Source organism: Danio rerio, chromosome 2 (assembly GCF_049306965.1).
Source record: "Danio rerio strain Tuebingen ecotype United States chromosome 2, GRCz12tu, whole genome shotgun sequence".
Lineage (NCBI taxonomy): Eukaryota > Metazoa > Chordata > Actinopteri > Cypriniformes > Danionidae > Danio > Danio rerio.
This window is the reverse complement of record NC_133177.1, coordinates 32,187,033-32,206,489: the sequence shown is the minus strand read 5'-3', so window position 1 is coordinate 32,206,489 and position 19,457 is coordinate 32,187,033. Positions and strand designations below refer to the sequence as shown.

The following is a 19,457-nucleotide window of genomic DNA, read 5'->3' as shown; positions in this document are numbered from 1 at the left end:
GAGCTCACTCCCTCTCTTTCTTTTGCTTTACATCTGTGACTCTGCCTTGCTCTTTCACTTTTTCTTTAAGTCTCTCTCTTTCCTCCTCCTTTCTGCAGACAGGAGAGCCGCGCGCGTTCTCACTGGTGAGAGCTGGGTTTGGTTTTAGGCAATGATGTGGCAGAAGGAAACCTAATTAATAATAAGGCGGGAAGCAAGAGAGATGTGAAGTATGTGAAGCCCCTCAAGACTACCCCGTTTTTGTTGTTTTTTTAGGAGGAAGGCTACCCTGTCTTCTCCCACCATAACAGAGGGCTTCAGGATCGGGTGGAAAGGTAAAATGAAAATGTGATAAAACGAAGGCCTTGAGGGAGAAGAAGGAGCTTTATGTACCGCAACTCCAAGTCATCAAACTCTCAGCTCGCTCTCGGAGGCCATCCATCATTTACCTCCAGGTCTCCCCTCTTTTCTTTCTTTCTTTTCTGCCTCAGCGCAGGTTGATGATTTATCTTTTCGACTGCGTTTATTTATTTACCTTCTCCCCTACCGACGTTTTCGTGCAGGTGGGCTTGAGGATGGGCTTATGCAAATGCAATTTTTTAAGTATACTCATCGTAAATTTAAGTACACAAATTGAATTTAATCTGTTTTGTAATACAAGATAATTTGTAATACTCCACTATATTATAACTGTAGTTTAAATTGATTAAAAGTATGACCTTGAACGCAATAATTATAATATGCATTATCATTTGCTCATTAATTTTCCTTCGACAGGGGTCGCCACAGCAGAATGAATCCAGCATATGTTTTACACAAAGGATGCCTTTCCAGCTGCAACCCATCACGGGGAAACACCCATGCAGTCTCACATTCTCACACACATACACACTACGGCCAATTTAGTTAATTTATCTGTACCGCATGTCTATGGACTGTGGGGGAACCAGAGCAACTGGAGAAAACTCACGCCAACATGGTGAGAACATGCAAACTCCACAAAGATATGCCAGCTGACCCAGCCGGGGCTCAAACCAGCAAACCTTTTGCTATGAGAATTGTAACTATGTATGTATACACTGTAAAACCCATAAATTAAGGTAACTCAAACCATTTGAGGAAACTGATTGCAACAAACCATTTAAGTTAAAAAACTAATCCTTATGAGTACTGTAAACTGAACTTAATCCATTTGAGTAAACGAAGCAATTTGAGCATGGTAAAACCCAATAACTGAAGAGAACTTAAACCATCTGAGTACTGTAAAACCAAATAAGTTTAGGCAACTCAAACCATTTAAGGAAACAGATACAAAACATTTGAGTTTAAAAAAAAAATCTAATGAGTACTGTGAACTTAATCCATTTAAGTTGAAGTAATGAGGTATTAAATTAACTACCTTCAATACTGAGTTCAAAACTGTTTTCAAATGAGTAGAATTAACGTTATGTAAATTGAGTCAACTACACTCATTTCATTTGATTAAGCTAAATGTTGGGTTTTACAGTGTACTCATCAACACACGTACAATAAAACACGTGCACACAAACACACACAATATATATATATATATATATATATATATATATATATATATATATATATATATATATATATATATATATATATATATATATATATAGAATATTTATATTTTTTATTCATTTAAAATACTAAACATCTTTAGAAACAGAAAGATTCAGGAAAAAACTATTTCAAACTAAAATTACTTACAAACAAAATTTTGTATATTTTTGTTTTTCTTTTTTAACTTTTTGTATTATATATATATATATATATATATATATATATATATATATATATATATATATATATATATATATATAATTTTTGTTTTAAATGTATTTATTTAGTTTTTATTAGCTTCAATATTCATTCAATTTTCTTTGGCTTAGTGCCTTTATTAATCTGGGGTCGCCACAACGGAATGAACCGGCAACTTATCCAGCATATGTTTTACACAATGGATGCCCTTCTAGCTGCAACCCAGTACTGCAAGTCTTTAGACTGAGGGGGGGAACCAGAGCACTCGGAGAAAACCCATGCCAACACGGGGAGAACATGCACAGAACTCCACACAGAAACGCCAACTGACCCAGCAGAGGCTCGAATTAGCAACCCTCTTGCTGTGAGGCGACAGTGCTAACCGTGTCACCTAGCTTTACTATAATATAATATAATATAATATGATATAATATAATATAATATAATATAATATAATATAATATAATATAATATAATATAATATAATATAATATAATATAATTCATTCATTCATTCATTTTCTTTTCAGCTTAGTCCCTTTATTAATCTGGGTTCGCCACAGCGGAATGAACCGCCAACTTATCCAGTGCATTTAAGCAGCGGATGCCCTTCCAACTGCAACCCATAACTGGGAAACACCCATACACACTCATTCATACACATACAGCATGGACTATTTTACTCTTACCCAGTTCACCTATAGCACATGTCTTTAAACTTTGAAACTTTTGAAACCGGAGCACCCAAGAAAAAACCAACGCGAACACGAGAAGAACATACAAACTCCACAGAGAAATGCCAACTGACCCAGCCGAGGCTCGAACCAGTAGCCTTCTTGCTGTGAGGCGACAGCACTACCCACTTTACCACCGCGTTGCTATATAATATAATATAATATAATATAATATAATATAATGTAATATAATATAATATAATATAATATAATATAATATAATATAATATAATATAATATAATAATTTTATATAATATATTATATTGAAAATAGTGGCAAATATAAACATTTCTGAGCAGCATTAATGTTTTGTTGTCGGATTATACAAATTTTATTTACAACTTACGCAAAACTATTATTTTGCAAACATGACATAACTAAAACTAAAACTTAATGACCTTGTGTGAAATGCTACAATAAACCCAGTTTTGCCAGAAAAGGTGCAAAACATAGGAAACATACTGTATGTAAAACTAGTCATATTTGTAAGTGTTATGAGATAATAATGCAGACACACACACACACACACACACACACACATACACACACATCACATTGATAGTCCAACAGCTGACTAACTATTACAGTATGGGCATTAATGCTGTTTGTGAAGACATGCATAAGACAGCAAACTGGAGATTGGATATTGAATAGAGCAGATCATTGCTCAGCAAATTGTGGGAAAAAATAGATTATGCACTTGGATGAATCTTTTGTCAAACTCTTAGGAGTTTCAGCCTGAGTGCGTGTCAGGAGTGCTGATAAATGACCACATTCACTCACAGATTTCAGTTGGGCTCCCTTTTCACTTCTTATTTCCCTTGTACGTATATTGAATTTATTTATTTTTTTCAAATACTGTATATTACATTCAACGGTATTCACAGACGTTACACAGTTTGAATATGCATATAGATACAATTTACCCATTTCAGTTAAACAACAAATTTCCATGAACTTGAATTACCATTTTAGTAATCTTTAAACATTGCACATAACAAGACACTTACAGAGTATTCTGTCGGTAAGTGAGCACTATCTCATGATACTATTCCAGCCTCTAAATCACCTTCCAGAACCATTTCCAAAACTGTTTCTCGTTGTTGGCACGATCTTCCCAATCTCACTCTGATTCATGCTTACATTCAAACGGCTATTGAAAACTCATCTCTTCCACAAGCACTTGAGTACATTTTTCTAAACAATATCGGTACCAGTAGTAAGTAGCACTTCTTGTGTGAATAGCATTTGTATGATGAGTCGCTTATGTGTTTATCATTTGTAAGTCGGTTTGGTCAAAAGTGTCTGATAAATGACTAAATATAAATGCAAATGTAAGAAACGTTTAATTAAAATCAGTTGATTTACATTTTAGGGCAAATTAGTAGCCCAACTGTTTATTTTATTCCTCAATTTTTTTTTCAACACATTTCTAAACATAATAGTTTTGATAACAAATTTGTGATTTATTTTATCTTTGCCATGATGTCAGTACATAATATTTTATTTGATGTTTTCAAGATACTAGTATTTAGCTAAAGTGCTATTTAAAGGCTAACTATAGGTTGACTAAGCAAGTTAGGGTAATTAGGCAAGGTGTGTTGTATAACAGTGGTTTATTCTGTAGACAATCGGGAAAAAATGCTTAAGAGGGCTAAAAAAATTGGCCTAAAAATGTTTTTCACAAGATTAAAAGCCCCGTGCCAACGCACGCCTCCCACCAGTGCCAATATACAAATATCCCACGGCTTCTCATGTGATATTGCTCATTTATATTATATATATATATATATATATATATATATATATATATATATATATATATATATATATATATATATATATATATATATATATATATATGCATCTGCTTACATAATATGATATTGCAAGTGTGATATTATACAACAGTTCGACGGCATAATTGTGTATATAAAAACGAAAATCAAACATGGAGAGTCTCAAAAGTCTTTTTGAACGAGCAACTACTTTCTTCCACCATTCTTTCACATCTGCAGCTGATGTCAGCAGAAACTGTTGCTACTTCACCAATGTCACTTTAGAGCTAGTATTTGAATGATTTTTTTAGTGTAATGTCTGGAGTGATGACAAAGCAGGTCAGTTTTGCTCACATTTTAAGATTATAAGGCTGAATGGTTTGAAATGCCATCAGTCTAGATTTCCCATTATTTCTCTCTTGCAATTCAGAGATCACAACAATTAACCCTAAAAAAGCCAAAGCACAGCAAACACTACCAGATTACTATGGTATAAATACAGCACTACGACATACAAAAGAGAGAGAAAGATCGGCTTAAAGTGTCACTTACCAGTTTTATACTGATTCGATCAGCTGTAGTTTAAAATTTATGCAGTTTTTCCTCCCCTAAGCACTTATGCGGTCTGTCGCCATTGTGTGGCAGAATGTCAACCCTTTTTGCTCTACTCAATGACAGGCTACTTATAAATATTTAAAATTAGGCCTATCCTCTATCCTTATAAATAAACTGCATAGTTGCAATCTAAACAACTACATTCTCACCTAAAAAAGCCTCCAAAGTACATTATGTTGTCCAACAGCTGCAGTGTTTCTCAAACTGTATTGAGTTCATTCCTCTGCTTGTCATGTGGGTGGTGTAATACACAAGGGTGAAGAGGCTGTACGAGTTCTGATATTGCAGAATATCTCACGGCTATTAGCCAATCAAATCTGAGAACCTAACAGAACTGTTGAACTCTGTTTAGAAAAAGAGGATTAGTAAAAAAATCTGGATTCTATTTGAATTATAACCTGTTGACAGTATTTGAGAATGGAGATGCCTGCAACCTGCAAGAGCATTATGATTTAAAAAAAAAAAAATAGCATCTTAATTCACTGTGCAAATGGCATCAAACGCAAGCCACATTCCAGAGAGAGAAAAGCACATTTTATGCTTCTGCTTACAAAATATGATATAAACATCGCAATCCAATATCTGAAATGCCTTCTCTCCATTCAAGGCTTGATTGAGATGAATGTTTAATTGTGTTGGGATAGAGGATTTATTCTGGAGTCTGTCCTCACATGCTTTCACATGTCACCTTATAAAGCCTGAAAAACCAAACAAGGACTAGCAAAACAAAAACCCACATTGCTTCCACATTGCCTTACTGTACTTGTTTAAAAAGGTGTGCATTGGCAACAATGAGAAGCAGTGAGTGAGATTCTTTGCAATGAATATGACACACAACATGAAAATGACTTGCTAACAAAGGACTATATTTTGTCACGAAGGTTCCGGTGGCTCCTCATTTTCAAGACTGATGGACTGCCTCTTTTTCTATTATTCTTGAGAGAATTATCTATGGTCTCTACACTTCATTCATTCAACTTAATGAAAATGGCTATTAAGATTTCAGTTACATCCCTTGTTCCTTTTTATCTATTCGAACATCCAGATGAAAAACAGGATGTGTTATATTGGGGTAACCAACTCTGAGTAATAACTGTGTCAGTGTGGTAATGGCAGTAAAGGTAAATGCATTAAGTGCAAGTTTAGTGACCTGATACTATTCTAAGAGATGCTTTAAAAAGCACTAAAGACCATTTATTTTGAGTCCTCAACTGGAAATGAACTCTGTCTGAAGATTCTGTAACAAAATAAACCCTTATATTTGACCACACCAACAACTGTGCTACTTTTCAGTGAACTACTACAAATTGAAAACGCATAAAAATGCTAAAGCAATGCTACACTTGTCACAGCAAGTGTTACATACAATAAATCCATTAAACAGGTAGCTGGTTAATGACCCGCGCAGTCAGTAGACAGTAGTGAGAAGCCATTAGCTCCATAGCAGATTAAGCACTTAGTCAGTTCGTTCATTCTTAGTGTGCTTAGCAAACCCTTTGTACAAAAATAAATAAATATTAATTGTTTTTTTTGCATTATTATTTTTATGTTGACAAAGAGTCTGCAAAATTAAAAACAACAATAAAATAAATTATTCATGCATAAGTATAAATGTTCTGTAAACTAATACTTATACTAATACTGGTTATTTTTATTTTATTATTATATTAATAAATAATAATATTATTATTAGTAGTAGTAGTAGGAGCAGTGATTTCTAAATTTACTTTGACTTGTATTTAATTACAGACAATGCAACAAAAATTAATTAATATGCAATTTCGTGGTTTTTATTGAGTTTTTTTTTTTAATAAATAAAAAAATTTTTCTATGTTTGTTATTGTGTGTATCTCTGGAAAAGAAGGCAGCATATTGTACTCCAAAATCTCTATGTTTTTTTCAGCATTAACGGTGCTAACAAAAAAGTGCAAGTTACACTGACACAAGTTACCAAGGGCACTTACACAATCCCATACTAGGATAGACCCTGCTTTTTGGACTTGTTACTGGTAACAGTCTGGATGATTCTTTTCTTCTTTGGTCCAGAGCACATGTGTCCATTTCTCTCATAAAAATACCTGAAATACTCATTTATCTGGCCGCAGTACATATTATCAGAGTTTGATGGTGTATCCCAGATGTCTAAGAGCCCAGAGAAGTTGACGGCACTTCTGGACACTGTTAACATAGGGTTTCCTTTTAGCACAGTACAGTTTTAACTGGCATTTTTAGATGTAACTTGTGATACTTGACAAGGTTTGCTAACTTAGTCCATGTGGTGATATGGCTTGTAGATAAATGATGATACTTGATGCAGTGAGGGATTTGAGTTTACAGTTGTTTACAGTTGTCCACCTTAGGCTTGCACTCTTGTCCTTTATGCACTGAAATTCCTCCAAATTCCTTGAATCTTTTAATTTTTATGCACTGTTGAAGGTGAAATATGCAACTGTCTCCCTATCTTTATTTGAGGAACATTGTTTTTAAATAATTCAATAATTACTGTATCTCACATATTTGTTGGCAATCCTCAGCTCATGTTTGCTCCTAAAGGATTAGACCTTTTGGATGCCTTGGTATCAATTCATAATTACAATCACTTCTTGACATCACCATTTTCAAATTGCATCCTTTAACCAATTTACCTGATTACTAGTCCTAAATTGCTTCTGTCCCAACTTTCTTTGTGTTGCGGGTCTGAGTGTCAGGAAAGGAGTTGACATAAAATGAAGTTGACCAGACAAAACATGAATTATTTTGTGTTTATATTGTTGCAATGAAATACAAGTAAATTAGGAAATCACTACTTTCCTTTTCTGTTTGGAATTTCTAGACTGTCCCAACTTTATCTGATTTGGGGTTAAGAGTATATATTATTAATAGTAAATAAATTATATTTATGATACCCAAGATGAGTTTACAGTTTTTTACAATTGCTATGACACTTTTTTCAATACATTTAACAAGTTTCCTAAACTCTTAACACGGTTAGCACAACATCCGTCTTCGTGGGCTATACAATTAACACATTTCTTGTTGCTTTGACAAAAAATGCATCCAGTTAATACAAATTTAAAATGCTTGAACTTCTTTTACACACAAACTCAACCAAAACCAAAACTATGTAATTTCACAGTCCAATTTACCAATGCTTTCACACAGTATGTCAGAACAGATAACATCATGTTCTAAACAGAACCTATATAGGCTAGAACTAAAGTAAACAGCTGTTCATATTGTCAACTGAAACACAAATATATTCCCTGTATATATATATATATATATATATATATATATATATATATATATATATATATATATATATATATATATATATATATATATATATATATATATATATAATATAGACACACACACATACATGTATATATTATATTTACGTAGGAGAAACATAATAGGCCAAAGTGCCATCGTTACCATGCCGGGCCAGAGAAGAAGTCGGGCAAATGCAGAAGACCAGGCAGTATAGAAAATTATTTAGTTTTTTATTATAATTGTGATGCTTTTTCTGTTTGTATATCTTGCAGTGATTTCCTTTTGCAAATAAAGTCTATTGCAGCAATTCTGTGTCTGTATTTTTTAACATCAACTGTAAATTTTATAAAGCAATTTTTTTCTTTATTTTTATATTGAACTTTTGCAGTAAAAAAAAGAAAATGCATTTACTAAACCCAACAAAATGAAAATGTAGAGAGTCTTAAAATATAGGGGCAAAGCTGACACATAAACTAATGCAGTTTCTGTAAATTTAACTGATGCTAGTGTTTTTATTGTCAGTGTTTTCTGATTGACTGAATGTGTCTGTTGGAAGAGAACATGTGTTAGTGTTTTGAACAATTATGTCATTTTGAAACATGTTTGTAGTGTTTTGTTAGACATAGTGTAGTGTGTTTGTTTATTATTGTATTTTGAAAAGTAGTTTAGAGGTTTAGTTTACAATGTGTGATTTTGAGCATGAAATTAACTGTTTTGTCAATTGTGTGTTTTAGGTGTGTTGGTGCGTTAAGAGTTTAGCAAACTTGCTAAATGTATTGAAAAAACTGTCATAGCCATTGTAAAAAACTGTAAAATACCCAAGATAGGTTGAACACAGATAAATATTTTTGTGTTGAATTCTCTTCAGGTTTCATCAGTCAAAACATCTCTATCTGCATTTGATTCAGATTCAGGTTTTCTTAAGTCGTGTTTTATTCATATACAAGAGCCTTGCTTGTATGCTTTTTTTGCAGGTGTATGGATTATTTACAGTTTTAACCCAAAGAATGACCAGTCTGTCAGATGAAAAAGAGCTGGAGTCAGATATTCAAATAAATAAATAAAGTTTACTGAAGATAGTTTGCAGTTTCATCAGCAGAAGCCAGCTTCAACACTCGCAATGGGTTCCTACAGGCCGAGTGTAGGGCTTGAACTGAGTGTACTCTCAGCCTTCTTTATAAAAACTGGTTAAAAACCGGTATAATCTACATTCAGGCAGTTATATCCTTACTACACAAAGTCTCATGAATAAAAAGTAAAATCACTTTAAAATAATTACCTCTAAAAATAGCTAAATCACTTTAGACATTTAAGATAGTATTAACTCGAAATTACAATAGAAACTGAACTTGTTTCAAGTTCTCAGCCCTTCAGTTCCACTCGAGGTCTCACCTCTGACCTAGTTGGTGGCTCCTGAAAATAGTTAAAAGAGAAAGGCATATGCACTGAACATTCTTATATTAAGCAATGTGTTAACTTTCATTCATTATTCAATAATCATCTTTAATAAAAAATAAAGCGAAACATGATAATGAGAAAAGGATAAACGTTGATCCATGCTGAGAAGGACTGGAAGGTAGAAATCAAAATCCTTCACAGGAATGAACTTAGAATTCAGCTCCAAAATGTTAATGTAGAATTCATGTCCATTTATATCTAAACAGGAAGGACAGAAAGAAAAAAAAAACACTCCAAAAATATTATTTAAAACTACTTATTTAAAATGAGCTGAAACAATACAATTCTTGAGATTTTGTTAGGACAACATATTTTTTATGCTGCCCACATACATTTCAATCCACATAAACTTGTTAAAAGTGTTAAGTTAACTTAATCAAAAAGTGTTGGGACAACATGAATGAATTGTGTGATAGAATAGAGCAATAAAACTGGCCTCCTATTTTTAAAGATGTGTGTGTATAATCTATTACAATTATGGGCCATCTATGCAAACAGCTTTTAGCCATCTTCAAGCCGTCTATCGACACATCTCTGCTGTAAATGTATTCTGCAAATGGACATCATTTCCATTTTGCACAGCGAGGAACCTCATTTCTGCAGCAGTCAGATTCTTGACTCAATTTCAATCTCAGTCTGTTGTGAATGCATTTTCAGCAGGGTCATGTGGCCTTGTGGCTCTAATTACTATATTCTTTCCTATTACAGTAGTAGTGTGAGACAGTGGCACCAAGAGCCACATAAATCACTTCACAGACCCTGAGGTTAGACCTTTCAGTGTATTATCTGAGCTGTTTCCCACAAACACTCAACAGCTCTCTGTATTGGTAATGTTTTTTATTTTTTTTCTGCAAGAAAAATCGAAAACCTTTGTCACTTGTCGTAATTGCAGGGCTTGAACCAGCATTAAATTTAAACATATCTCAAATATGATTCATGAAATATAGTATGTTTACACTACAGGAATCTACTGTAATAATGAACTTTCACTTCCGACTTTTTACAGTATTTAACAAATTCTGATATTTTGCCAGTCCAACACGCAAAAGCATTTTAAGGACAAAAACTAACCAATACACTTTCAGATCTCAACATTATTTAATGGTCCATTATCATGTCATTTGTTAGAACTTTTACAATTACAGAACTTGATTAATTTCAAAGATGAATGTAATTGCAGAAGTTTAGTGTTTTGTGACTGATTACATTGTAACCGACGCTGTCTGCAGTTTGTGGTCTGTAATGATAAATACATTTGGCTGCATGATCGGAGTATGTTTTAGGCTAAATATAAAGGGATCTGACATCCCAATACTTTCCAAGCGAAGTTAAACCAGACCCTCCAGCCATAGCGATGACTTAAAATGAGCAGATTTGACAGGGGCCCATTATCCGATCTCTTAATCTGGCATCTGTGTTACACAGTGTCAGAGAGCATTTATCCTCGAAGCAAATCAAAAATATAAAAACTAAACTTGTTTTCAAGCAGTATAAAATCAGTGGCAGGATTTTTTTAAAATAAAACCGTGTATAATTGCCTATTACATTTTTGTTTGAAGATAGAGGTAAATTGCAATAAAATATTTGAAAAGGAACTAATTATAATTAATTATACCACAGCTACTTCCTCTTCTTAAATTTGGCTGGCTGTGTTCATGCATAGACACGCATCACTAGGAATTGCCACTGTCTGTTTTAGATCCTGTCTGTTTGTGTTCTTCAAAGAGCGACAGTTCTTACAATAGTGATGTAATTTTTGCGTAATATATCATTAACAAACAATGAGCTATTCATTTGTTACAGGATTTATTAATCTGTGTTCATTTTTCTTGATAAAGAAAACAGATGCTTACTGTTAATTTCTAGCTTAGGTGCTTTAATTCATATTAAGTGATAGCATAAGGATTTTAATATTGGACTCAAGTCACATGACTCACATGACAAAATTGATGACTTGTGACTTGTTTGATTAAATTAAGACTTTAGGTGACTTAAAAGTGACACTTGAGACTTGACTCTTAGGTGAAAGACTTGACAATGACTTGACCTTTTATGAATAACTATGATAAGTTTTCTGCCAGTTCTGGATTTGGATATGCTAGTGCCACTACTGCTTTGCAGGAATAACCAATAACAGTCTACTTCAAATGAGACGTATCGCTGAATGAGAAACTGAACGGATTCCTCTGGAACATTGGTTTACATGGCCATTAAACAGAGCTGTGACAAGATCTCTTGATACAAAACACAAATTAAAATTAAGTTGACAGCTAAATGAAATGATCAGATTTTTACTTCCACAAATCACCAACTACTATTATGATTTTGCTTGTAGCAGCATTAAAAGGAACCACAAAGAAATGTGGCATAGTCATACAGAGTTATGTAATTAATGTATCATACACTGTGTGCACAATTAGTAGTGCACACGTGATTGTTTTGACCATATCACCATTTTAATCACAATTTCCAACTCCAAGTTGTATAAACTTTAATGCTTATTGGTGTTAATGCATATCATGTGATGTGTATTCGTGTAACGAGGGAGGATGTGGCCTAAGGATATCAAGGCCCTATATCACGGTGCACATAACTAGGCAGTTTCTTCTCCTCAGAAAAAACGGGCCCAAAAAAAGATTTAACTGACTCTGATAAGTCAAAAATTGTAAAAAGTCTTTCAGTGGGATGCAGCACTTTTGAAATAACTAAGATATTGGGGAGTGATCACAGAACCATCAAAGGTTTTGTCAACAGGTTTGCAAGAAATGTGTTGAGAAGAAAAGATGCTAATTCACCAACCAAAGATTTGAGAAGAATCAAACATGAAGCTTCCAAGAACCCATTATTCCCCAGTGCCATCTTCCACAACTGCAGCCTACCTAGAGTGTGAAGAAGTACGAGGTGTTCAGTATTTAGAGACATGGCCATCGTGAGAAAGGCTGAAACACGACCACCTCTGAACAAGACACATAAGTTGAAGCATCAAGAATTGGCCGAGAAATATCTTAAGACAGATTCTTCAAAGGTTTTGTGGACTGATTGGATAAGAGTGACTCTTGATGGACCAGATAGATGGGCCCATGGTTGGATCATTAAAAATGAGCTAGTTGGACCTTTTCGGGTTGAAATTGACTCAAAATCAACTCTCAGACCTACTGCCAATTTTTGAAGACAGTTTGTTCAAGCAGTGGTACAGGAACAAGTCTGCATCTTTTAAAAATACTTTTTTATGCAAGACAACGCTCCATCTCATGTGTCAAAGTACTCCACTGCATGACTGGCCAGTAAAAGCCTTTAAGATGAAAATCTTATGACATGGCCCCCTTCTTCATCTGGCTTAAACCCTATTGAGAACTTTTGGGCCCTTCTTAAGCAGCACATGTACAGTCAAGGTAAACAGTACACCTCTCTGAACAGTGTCTGGGAGGCTGTGGTTGCAGCTGCACAAAAAGTTGATTCTAAACAGATTAAGAAGACTTGTGAATGTTATCGAAAAGAAGGGTGACTATTGATCATTGAGTTTTTTTTTTGTTTTTTTTTTTGGAAATTTCAGAAATGTTTATTTATAAATTCTGAGTTTGTTTATTATTCTCACTTTAACAGGTGAAAATGAACAAGTGAAATGTAAAAAAATCTTTGTTTTTCACTTAGTTGCATAATAATTCTGCACACCAAAAGTTGCTCAATAATGGTGTGCATGTAGATATTCTCTTAAGAAAGACAAACTTCAGGTTTCTGTTCAGATATGAGGGTTTCTTACCATTTAGGATTGACCGAGCACTGTAGTTGTACACTATCAAAATTACTACTCAAACATACAACTTGCCTTATAATTGTGCACACAGTGTATATTCAATTTACTTAAGGTATTATGTAATATTATTACCATATTAGTCCCACTTTATATTAGGCGGCACTAACTACTATGTACTTGCTTCAAAAATGAAGTACAACTGTGATCATAATGTGTTGCAGGACAATTCCGGTTGCTCTTGAAGTGGGATATTGGAAGTGGGTTAGGGACAGTTTAGTGGTATGGGTAGATGTAAGGGCTGGTCAACAGTGTAATTACAAATGTAATTGCAGGAATTTATTACATATGTTACTACAAAGGTTTAATCAATTGTAAAATGTGTATTTACACAATACCTACATTGTAAAATTATTAGTTTTATAAATTGTATTAAAAGTACATATTAGTTAGGGCCACCTAATATAAAGTGGGACCGACTTCAAATAAGAATTCATTCATTCATTCATTTTCTTTTTGGCTTAGTCCTTTTATTAATCAATCCAGCATATGTTTTACGCAGCAGATGCCCTTACAGCCACCACCCAGTACTGGGAAACACCCATACACACTCATTCACACAGACACTCATACACTATGGCCAATTTAGCTTATTTAATTACTAGCGCATGTCTTTGGTCTGTGGGGGAAAACGCAGCACCCATAGGAAACCCACGCCAACATTGGGGAAAACATGCAAATTCCAAACAGAAATGCCAAATGCCTGAGATCGAACCTGCAACCATCTTGCTGTGAGCTACCACTGAGCCACCACATTGTCCCTCAAATAAGAATAATATTAAAACTTCCAAATCAGTTGTTAGTGCCAATTTGTTCTACTGATGATTTGGTAGCTTTAATATTATAATAAATGCTACTGCTCTGAAATGTTAGTCTGGGGCTACAGGTATAATATGTATTACTAAGAGAACACACTTGTTTGGAACTAAATGTTTAAAATAGTTTCTTTGACATAAAAAATGGACTGAACTAAAATGTAAGTAACTCAATACTGTTTAATTGTTACCATAGTATTCTGTGTTATACGTTATTCAGAATAACAGCAGGTATACTATAGCATGTCTACTAGGCTAATGCTAATTGTTAAATATGCATGCTGTTGACAATACTGCATACAATTGCTACTCTTGAATGTGATAAAGTCCACACAGTGTGAAAAAGCCACAGCAAGACAGCAAGTGTGCAGGGTCAAAGTGTTGACATAGACACAGAATTCATCACAGCGGGTAATGGTCCATTAGACAGTGGGCTAGTCAGAGGCCACTACCTTATTGACATTCAGGGGGGCACTCAGCGCTACAACATACTGGCGGCCTTCTATACTGCTGTGACAAAACACAAGCTCTGCCGAGACAATCACAACAGTGTGTGTTACACTGCGCTGAAATGGAGAAAAGCCTCACAGTGGAAAACATGATAGCCTCTCATTTCCTGCCGATGCCCATCTTGTATACGTGAACACATTGGTGTGTATATATGACTTAGAAAAAGACGATTTTTATCATGCCGTGTTCACAAACAAATCAACATTTTTATCCTGATATAGAGCTTTCATTTCATCCACAGTGTGTCTGTCTGTATTTGTATATATTTATACATGTCTATATGCTTCAGCAGATTATCTTCTACCTTTAACTTCTACCTTCTACCTTGCCTCGGTCAGTAGCTTGGCTTCTTTGCAACATTAATGTCATTTTAGAATGAGTCCAATAAATGAACATCATTTTCGCAGCCAGAAGATGAGAAGAGGATCTGTTTGCAGCTAAGCAAAAGGGAAAATTCCCTTCCGCTTTCCTCTTTGAGAGACACTGAATAGCATCATTAAGCATTTATCACATGGCATATGGAGACAAATCACGAATCTGTTTCTGGAGGGTATAAGTATATAAGCTATAATTCAGAAACCTGGAGAAGGTGATGTGTTTTGCTGTTGCAGAGAGAAATTGGTGTGTGTCATTTTATGTTTTAATGCATGTAAAATGAATAGTCAAATAGCAGTGCAGCTGCCATGTTCTCCAATAAACAGAGTTGGGAAGAGATGGGGAAATTGTAACACTTTTTCCTTTTTATTTATGTATTAAAACCTGTTTTTATTCCAATCCTGAAACTGAAACATCTTTGGCATAAAATTTAGATTTTTTATATTGGTTATTGCATCAAATAAAATTAACAAAAGTGTTTTTATGTAAAGCATATTAAATGCAAATAAAGTATCTAATTAAGTGTTTCAGATACATTTTGGGAAAAATAAAGTGACAATTTGTATACAATTTGTTTGATAGATAGATAGTGTAACTCCATTCTGTTATAAAAGAGATCGTTTTTGTTTTTACTGTAATAAGTTTAATATAAAATGTAAAAAATGTACATACTGCATAAATTAATATAATGCAATGTTTTCTATTTATTTTTTAAATATTATTAAAAATAAATGGGTAATTTACCCTTGGTAACTATATCTATCTTCAGCCCACAACCAAGTTTGGTTTTTAGCCCTTTATAAGAAAAAGTTTGGGCACCCTGGTATATGAAAATCATTAAGTTTTGCGTATAACAATTTATTTATTCATTTTCATCTGTTATTCCGGTCCTGTGTTGCAGCGGCAGCAGTCTCAAGAGAGAGAACCCCAAACTTCTCTCTCCTCAGACAGCTATTCCAGGGGGATCTCAAGGTGTTCCCAGGCTAGCCGAGAGACATACCTGGGGTCCCTCCACCATGTTCTGGGTCTTCCACAAGGGCTCCTCCCGGTGGGACATGCCTGAAACACCTCACTAGGTAGGCATCCAGGAGGCATCCAAAACAGATGCCAGAGCCACCTCAGCTGACTTCTCTCGATGTGGAGGAGCAGCATTTCTACTCCGAGCTCCTCCCGGGTGATAGAGCTCCTCATCCTATAAGGGTGCACCCTGCCACTTTGTGAAGGAAACTAATTTTGGCTGCTTGTGTCCGAGATCTTGTCTTTTCTGTCATGACCCAAAGCACATGATTATATGTTGAGAGTATGAAGGTAGGTTGACCGGTAAATTAAGAGATTTGCAGCTAGCTCTCTGCAGCTCTTACATGGTCACCCACTGAAGCTAAGCAGGGCTGCGCCCCGTCAGTACCTGGATGTGAGACTGCATGAAAAAGCTAGGTTGCTATCGGAAGTGGTGTTAGTGAGGCCAGCAGGGGGCATCCAACTTGTGGTCTGTGTGGGTGCTAATGCCTCAGTATAGTGACAAGGACTCTATACTGCTCAGTGAGCGACGTCTTCCGCATGAGACGTTAAACCAAGGTCCTGACTCTCTGTGGTCGTTGAAAATCCTAGAATGTCCTTCGAAAAAGAGTAGGGGTATTACCTTGGTATCCAGGCCAAATTTTCCAACTGGCCTCTGTCCATCATGGCCTCATAACCCTCCCCAAATCGTAATAGTCTTCATCACTCTGTCACCTCTCCACCAATCAGCTGGTGTGTGTTGTGCGGTCTGGCACAAAATGGCTGCCGTCGCGTCATGCAGGTGGATGCTGCACAGTGTTGGTGGATGAGGAGATTCCTCCCATTGTGTAAAGTGCTTTGAGTGCCCAGAAAAGTGCTATATAAATGTAAGGATTTTGTTTTTTGTAAGAATTAGTGTTATTTTGGCTCAGTTTCTTCTTTATTACAATAGACCATTACATTGACTGCGTTACTGCTGTCGCTGCACCAATCCGCCTGTCAATATCACGTTCTATCCTTCCCTGGAGTAAGGACTTTACTCCCACCTGGAGATGGCAAAACACGTTTTTTCTGGTGGAACACCATGGTCTTGGATTTCGAGGTGCTGATTCGCATCCCAGCCGCATCACACTCGCCAGCAAACCACCCCAGTGCATGCTGAAGGTCCATATTCAATGAAGCCAACAGAAAAACATTGTCAGCGAACAACAGAGATGAAATCCTGGTCTCCAAACTGCACCTCCTCCGGCCCGATGCTGCGCATAGAAATTCTCTCCATAAAAATTATGAACATAACTGGTGACAAAAGGCTTATAATAATAGTCCTAATACTCCTACTACCAATAATAATTATTAATAAATAAATAACTCTTGCTGTGCTACCCACTGCGCCACCGTGCTGCCTTTTCTTTGTATTAATGATTTGTTATTATGTGCTTTACTAAAGATATAATTTTTTTGTTTCTTTATTTCTTTGCACTTTTTGACCGTTTCCTCTGAGCGGTAGAGTACGGTTTGTTATGCTTTAATGGCTATTTCCACTGTCAAAAGGTACCAAAAAGTAAATGAAAACAAGGAAGCGCCGTTTTTAAATACACAGTCGAGACATTACACCGTAATAATATATACATATAATAACAAGTCATGATCGACTGCCATGAGAATGCCATGTTTAACCATTATCATCACCTTTTGAACTATTATGAACTCAGAATGACGGAATTTCTTTCTAACAAGAGGTTACATGTGCTGGTGAAATTTAAACATACAGATGAGCGGGTTGCTCTAACTGTGGGCTATGTTGCATGTTGTTTTTGAGCCCAAATAAAGACTAAATGTAGGCTGTGTGTAGTTTTTTTGTATTTGGTAGCATATCGGAGACTGTAAGTGTTTGGTATTTGGTAGCATATCGGAGACTGTATGTTCATATATGTTGCATTTATTTATTTATTTATTTTATATAATTGCAGACGTTACAGTAGGCTGTTTTGCACTCATTGACCATCATTGATCTGCAGTTATAATCAAATCATGTTCATAGAAAGGTTAGTAATGAACATTTTTACAAGTAAGTATTTATGTGTAAAGCATCTGTTTTGTGAGAAATGCTTTTAATATGATATTTGAACGACATTTCCTCAAGTGAGAATGAGGTAGACGGAAACTTTATGTTGTACTCTTTGCCTACCAAAATGGATCATTGGTACCCTTTTGGCAGTGAAAATGCAAGCCTGATAAAGGAGACCCATACCACACAGTACTGTACGACTCAGGGGAAACGGGCCATTTGTTTCATTGTATGTTTTTTTCTAAGTACTGTGATATTTCTTCTAAGTTTAAAATCAAACTATTAAAGTAAAAAAATAAAGTATCTTTTAAATACTTGAGATTTCACGTGTTTAAGGGATATGGATAAACAAATGCATTTATATTATAAATAAGTGTATCTACCAGGCCAGTAAATGTTCTCAATGACCAAACAAATGATGTACAGTACGCGACAGCGCAATGTTTTTTAATTTGCTTGGCAGCTTATGCTTGTGTTTATTTTTAATCAGGTTTTTGTCCTAAGTACACCCCTCAGACATTGATTGAATGTCAATGTTGAAAGAAAATGCCGTTGTATGTTTATGGCCGCTGTTCTCCTGAGCTTTTCTAATGAGATGGGAGGCCGCACATCTCATATCTTTTGAATTTGGGGATAAGTGTCACATTGAAATTCTACACTTTGGCATTAGTTAAACATGATGGATGGATGCGGCAACTTGTAATTTATTTTCATGGCCAGGGCAACCGCTCTGAGAGGCGAGATCACTAAAGAAGAAGCATTAATCTGGACACTGTCACTCTGGTGGCCATTTCAGTTACAAGGTCAGGGAAGTTCATTCAAAAAATGGTCATAGTAAAATGTTTAGAAAATGTGAAGGTATTATAGTTGCAATTCAAGGATTTGACAAAAAAAAAAAAATGTGTGGGACTCTTTCTAAAGGGCTTTCAGTGCATTTTGCCATTTTATGAACTGGTAATGCAATTAATAGGCAAGCATACAACTGAACTAACGTGCAGTACTTAGTAAACCTAATCCATTCATTCAAGAAATCCATTCATTCATTCAGATGGCTGAGGAGTGAATTCAAAACCACTGAGCAATGAAAGCTCTTCTGTAGGCACATGTGGTGGTTTAGACCTGTGCTTCTAGAGAGGAAAGCACCTCAAGTCCCTGCTGGAGTATTACTGGATGTTGCTTATATTCACAGTCGACACAAAAGGATATTGCTTTTGATGCTGGGTGTTCTGTTAGCAGCCGTGACATCTTTCATCCTAC

The 19,457-nt window shown here is 35.2% G+C and overlaps 1 long non-coding RNA gene across 1 annotated transcript; it reads left to right on the top strand.

Moving 5' to 3' along the window:
• Positions 1-5: 5 nt before the first annotated feature.
• Positions 6-15,486, top strand: LOC141378288 (uncharacterized). The gene is made up of 3 exons (XR_012392410.1): positions 6-125; positions 256-434; positions 12,380-15,486. It is a non-coding gene; the product is annotated as an uncharacterized lncRNA (long non-coding RNA).
• Positions 15,487-19,457: the final 3,971 nt, after the last annotated feature.